Below are 6,786 nucleotides of genomic sequence, written 5' to 3'. Positions count from 1 at the left end.
TATTGTCCCAGTGTGCATCAAGTGATGTTTTATGCCTCCCTAGTTTCATTCCTTGGCACGGCTCTATTTTATGGAAACAAGTTCATCATCATCATCATTGCCAGATGCCATGTATCCCAAACGGGGTGACCAAGGGCTTAGAGTTAATTGTTTTACAGGGAGGGGCACTAATCCTCCACCAACCCCACTTGACACGTAGGGAGAACGTTATGCCAACAGCATCTGGTGTTCCCAGGCGGTCACCCATCCAAGTACTAACCAGACCCAACATTGCTTAACTTCGCTGATCTAACGGGAAGCGGTGTACTCAACGTGGTATGGCCGTTCACTTTATTTTTCTTTTTTCTCGTGTGAAATAAAATACTGAAATATTCTTTTTACGAGCTACTGATTCCATGGAGACTTCAAAGAAACACACCAAAGATATATAGTTTTTAAAAAGTCCATCACACCGATCACAATGCATCCTGAGTTGTATGCTGTTCTGGTCCACCGCTCTCTGCATATAGCCCAACACTCTTCTTATATCAAATATATTTACCACAGGGGACTTACAGAACCCCCCCTCCTTTCCCATGCCTGGGAATCGATACTTTTGAAGGTGATGACTCCCCACCCCCCACCCCCTCGGAAATACTGTACACTGCCCTGTTTCGAACACTGGCAATAATCACAGCATTGAAAAAGCAAAAAAAGGATGCGGGCAGGTCATATCCTTCGTATTAATATAGCAGATGGACAACCAAGGAAAATGAGTGACAACCCAGAGAAAGAATAGCGACACAGAACAAGTTGGTGATGTGAACTTTGGAGATTTGCTTACCTGACTGGAACAATCTGTCAGACAATATGTCAGAGTGAAAAAAGAAGTAAAAGGCCTTTCTTCTGCCGCAGACTGCTAGGGCAGTTGTTGATGATGATGAAGATAATGATGATGATTCAAATTTGGAACAAAATAACGTATATAGCCAGTCAGCAGTTTTAGTTTACCATAGAAACAGCGTAATAATCTAGTTTTCTTTCTTTGCTACAATGGAAAGTTCGCGCTCTTTGGTTAATACATGACTAACTCTTACAAAGAAAAGAATTAGCACTATGATAAATATCCTGACGTGAGACACACCTATGGCAAGCACCCCACCCACACCCGCCGCTGTGATGTGGCCGTCGCCCGCATTTGCCTGGGGTATCGCTCCCCAGGGGAAATCACCGGACAACCGACCGCCAGCAGACCATGTAAACAATCCAATGGATGATTCATTATCCCATCATATCGTTAACTGCCCAGTTATTGCCCCCTTCAGACCCCCTGGACGCATGTTTTCTGCTTTGTGTACCTACTTAATCATACTTCTTGATGTACTCGAAGACATTCTCACGCTTCACCCCAACACCCTTTCATTGTAATGCACTGGCAATAGGACAGTGATCGGACATTTTGGTGTGTGTGTGTGTGTGTGTGTGTTGTCCACGCACACGTGCACACATGCACACAACAGGTGCATGTGCTTGTATTGTCCCAGTGCTGGGATTTTGAATCGTGGTAATTTTCTAATGCTTGTTTTTTTTTTTTTTCTATCTACCTACCTGTGGATGTGACTATGTATATGTATCTACTTAGGGTGTATGTGTATATATATATGTCTCCCTGTCTATGTATATATGAATATATCATATATATGTGCATGTTGCACATGTATATGTACGCACACTTGTACACATACCCATATCTCTATACATGCGTACTTATCCTGGACATGCAGTATGTCTGTGGCTACATGTGCGTGAATATATACATATATGTATAGATCTATACGTACATGTATGTATGCATATGTGCCTCTCGCTGCATATGTATGTCCATATGTGTGTATCTATGTACCACCTCACTCATATTAAAAACATGTAATGATAATTACTGTGACAACTTTATACCATGTGTATATCACTGTATGTCTTTGTTCATTATTGTGCTTGTAATGATAATTACTTCTGTACCTTCTATGTCCTATGATACCGATTTTGTTTTCCTCATACACCCCTCCCTGCTTGGCCTTCAGGGACAGTGTTCCCCAGAGTGTTGGGGCTTGTACTGAATGGAAAATAAAAATCCTAATTTAAAAAAATAAAGAAACAGTTAATTTGTATTAAAACAACGGGAGGTCATTAAACATCTGGTAGTGAAAACTATCTCTTATAATTAATTCAGTTAATGTCAGCTAGGTATACAACTGCGCCCAAACCTGATCTGAAAGTGATCCCGGTGTACTTCAGGCTAAAGCTTCCATACTGCAGCCCATCACCCTCCTTTAGGAGTAAGGAGCCGAGGGACGTTTGCATAACAGGGCAGTGGAGCTGCCCAGTGACATCGGTGCCATCACATGAACCCTATGAGTTAAGTTAAAGGTTAAGCCTTGCTAGAACTTTACTATCACCTTGGATCATCTCAGTCTATAAGTCCTTCAGTTTTGATGGCTCCAGCTTTAATCCTTCATGGGAAACTTGATGATATCCGGAACATCCCAGAAAGTATTATTTTTTTTCCATGGCCGATCTCAGAGCACAGTCAACTTATTAGAATAATATTTTTTATCGCACTTCTTCCGCCTGAAAGCTATATTGAAGAAGAATTTAAGCTCCTTAGCTTAAGCAGATCTTGCGATAGCGTGGATGACTCACATTTTCTGCGTTCCAGATAATATCCGGAGATCTGGTTGATGAAATACTATCATATTTGGCCAAAAGAAGCAGAGAGGAGTCTGAGTAAGCTGAGAAAGAGTGAAGACTCTAAGCCAAATTTGGAGTATATGTTTTATAAGAAGTAAAAATACCGTAAAGTTGTCAAAGGACAGTTAAAGAAAAAAAAATACCGACAGCAATTGTTTACTAGAACCCGAACTATAATGAGACCTTGAGATCAAGGTCACTGATCGTAGGCATGTCACGTTAGGTCATCACAGTCTAAAAGTCCACCATGTTTGGCGACTCTGGCTTTATTTTTAAGGAAAACTTAGGTTAGAACCAAAATATCCAGAAAAGTCCCATTTTGTCCCCACAGACGATCTTGGACAATAATAACCCGATTGGAACCATACACCTTTCCTCACTGCATCCGCCATAAGGCTATACTGTAGTAAAATTTCAGCTTCCTAGCTTAAGCTGTTCTTGAGACAGCGTGACTGAATCACTTTATTGGGTTGAAGGGAATGTGGGGTGATTAGTTTGACGGATTACAACAATATTTGGCCAAGACAAGCTTACAGCTGTACTACTAAGTTGGCTGAGTTTGAAGGATTTACGCCAAACAGCCTTTGAAGTATCGCATAGTTAAAATAAGTAAGAATAATTATATCATTGAGAATAATAGTAAAACTTCCTAAAGGGATGTAGAATATTTTCATAATAATTAATAATAATAATAATAATATTAATAATAATAAAAATATTAATAATAACAATAGTTTGTCATGATGATGATGATGATGATGATAATAGTAATAATAATAATAATAATAATAATAATAACAAAAATAATAATCAATCAATCAATCAACCAATCAGTCATTTCCTGTGGCACCCCACGGGATGCATAGGGCCTCGATGAACTCTCTCCACCAGTATTTGTCTCTTGCCATCTCCTTCAGGTCCCACCAACACTCCTCTCCTGTTTCTCTTTTCATTGTCCTCAACCAGGTTTCCCTAGGCCTACCTCTGCCTGTTCTTCCTCTGGCAGTCAACTCTGGCATATGTTGTATTAAACTGCCTATTTTTCTATGTATGTGCCCCGGACATATACAGCAAGACAGTCTCACATACTCATCAACTGGTTCCTCTCTCTTAACATCCCTTACTCTTTCATTTGTTACTTTATCTTGCCACTTGTCCCCAAGAATCCTTCTTAGTATTTTATTCTCAAATCCTAATACTTTCTGATCTGTAGTAATTGTACTGTACTAACTATGGACTTGTAAATTTTTACTTTCGTATATACCGAAAGCATATTATTATTCCAAACGCATTTCAAGATTCAACATTTCATTGTTTAATGATCCAATAGATGATACAATCATTCCCAGTTAATTAAAATTTTCTACATTCTTCACATTATTCCTAATTACACAATTGATTTGGTTCTCCACGTTCATATTAATAATTTCAGTCTTTCCACGGTTTATTACCAATCCCACTTTTTTTCCTTCCTCCACGAGACAATCAGGCAAACTCTGCATTTCGTAAGTACTTCCGCAAATTAGTACATTATCATCAGCATAGTCCAAATCTATCAGCCTCTTCTTTTCTTTCCAGTTAATTCCTGCACCTGTTCTCCTTACAACTTTTCTCATAACATAATCCATAACGAAAACAAACAGCAATGGCGAAAGAACTCCTCCTTGAGTCACTCCTGACCTAACTTCAAATGGATGACTCAAAGAACTGTTAAAGCTTTGTAGCCAACATTTTTATATATGTAACTCATAATTCTTGTAATAGGTGAGTCTTGAGTTAACTAAAGAGCAGGAGGAGTTAAAGATGAATACAGGGAGTTGATCTTGATTTATTATCTTCAGAAAAAGTCTAAATTGGGCAGCATATGTAATATACAGAGACTTAATATACTAAGTAAGTCTAGTTGGACCCCTCTTCTTATTCACTCTCTCCACTAACTGTCGGTTCTATGGCCTGTCTCGTTCTGAGCTCTGCTTCTTAAATTCCTATTTTAGCAGGGGTCGTGTCACGTGGAATATTCTGATGTGAAGCTTCTTGAAGCCTGTGTGTGATTATGTGTGTGTATGGTCACGAGGCGCTATCATGTGCCTATCAAGCATTCCTTGAGTTAGAGTGTGTAAGCATGTTTACCATTGCTCGATTCTCACTGACACACTACCTATCTCATCCCCTGACTTGCTGCTTCTATCTGTCTATCTATTTATCTATCCATCATGCTATCTATTATGATTTGTAATTATAATATGGAGTCCTGACAGCGCTCGGTCACGTAGCTGGTGATCCTCCGACACCAATCATCATTGACATATGCTAATCTATTAATACATTATAGTCTTTTTCTTCAAGCTTAATACATAATATTGATTATAATATTGTATAGGAATAATATTCATGATAATATCGTAATGATTCAGTAATATTACATTTTAAAAAAGTTGTATACATAATTGAATATGGTTACATTGGTTATTGTATTACATTTTGTAAAATGTGTATGTATAATAGTAAAATGGATATATGAAAAAAAAAAAAGTTCAAAGTTAAGATTATGGTAAGAGTTATTAATATTTCATATTGAGATAATGATACTTGTATACTTCTATATTATGGGTCATTCTTCTTCTTGTTCCTCTTCTTCTTTTTTAAAATAAAATTAATACTATATACAAAATATGTAAACTTCATACAGGGGGGTTGGCATGGATGCTTATTCTACCCCCACTAAATACTGCCTCCAAATTTGCAATTCTTGCATGCATTCTGTGCATTGCAAACAGCACTACTGCAAATACAATGCAGAAGATTATAAAGACAGTTTATGTTATATGTATACAATATTATAGTCAATATTATGTACTAATAGATTAGCATATGTCAATGATGATTGCTGTCGGAGGACCTTCAGCTGCGTGGCTGAGCATATGTTATGAGTCCATATTATAATTATAAATCATAATAGATAAACAGATAAATACATAGATAGAGAGACAAATAGAAGCAGGCAGTCAGATGATGAGAAGGTACTGTGTCTGCAAGAATCGAGCAATGCTAAACATGCTTACACTCTCTTAACTCAAGGAATGCTTTATAGGCACACGACAGTGCCTCGTGACCATACACACACATGCACACATACTCACACACAGGTTTCTGGAACTTTCCAACCACAGTGTAACACACGTGACACGACTCCTGCTACACCAGAATTTAGGAGTCAAGAGGTCAGAAGGAGAGAGGCCATAGAATGGGCAGGTAGTAGGGAGAAAGGCTTAGCAACTTGATAGAGAGAGAGAGTGAGACAGGGAGGTAGCTAGCGGGACTCTACTTATACTTCACTCGTGTGTGAGAGACTTTGTTAATATTCCAAGACAAATAGAAATAGTCCCATACCATTCTTTACCTCTCCTGTCATTGCATGACAAAAGGGAACCAAGATTTCCTACTTACAAAACTACTCAAGTATAACAACCGCTCGTCCACAAGTCTAATATATATAAAACATCACTAAAGTAAGTACAAAGTCCTTTTTTTGTGACACGCCATCCCTCTCTCCATTACTCGAGTTTTTACTTCTCTCATCACCCCGTCTATATATATAATGAACAACCATGGGGACAACATACAACCTTGTCGCACGCCCACACCGATCCTGAACCATTCACTTAGATGCCCATTAACCCTTACACATGCTTCACTGCCATCATAAAAACTCTTGACGGCACCTAGCAGCTTACCATCTACACTGTACATGCGCAAAACTTTTCACAATCCTTCTCTGTTCACTTTGTTGTTTGCTTATCCCAGATCAGTGAATGCCATAAACACCTTATGGTCATTCTCACAAGCCTTCTCTGCTATCTATCTGAATGCAAATATTTGATCTACACAACCTCTGCCACTCCTAAATCCACCATGTTCATTACTCACTAGGACTTCTGATATCTCCCCTACTTTCTCTATAATAATTCTTCCACATACCTTCCCTACAACACTCAATAAACTTATGCCACGATAAGTCTTGCACTCACTTTGCGCACTTTTATTTTTGTACAAGGGTAC

At 38.5% G+C, this 6,786-nt stretch overlaps 1 non-coding gene across 1 annotated transcript; it reads right to left on the bottom strand.

Moving 5' to 3' along the window:
- Positions 1–210: 210 nt before the first annotated feature.
- LOC145398236 (5S ribosomal RNA) lies at positions 211–329 on the bottom strand. Its single transcript, XR_013897089.1, has one exon. It is a non-coding gene; the product is annotated as a 5S ribosomal RNA (ribosomal RNA).
- Between the last annotated feature and the right edge of the window lie 6,457 nt (positions 330–6,786).

This window comes from Coenobita brevimanus, chromosome 44 (genome assembly GCF_032717465.1).
Source record: "Coenobita brevimanus isolate Jiangsu-jjx chromosome 44, ASM3271746v2, whole genome shotgun sequence".
NCBI lineage: Eukaryota > Metazoa > Arthropoda > Malacostraca > Decapoda > Coenobitidae > Coenobita > Coenobita brevimanus.
This window is presented reverse-complemented; position numbering and strand designations above follow the sequence as displayed.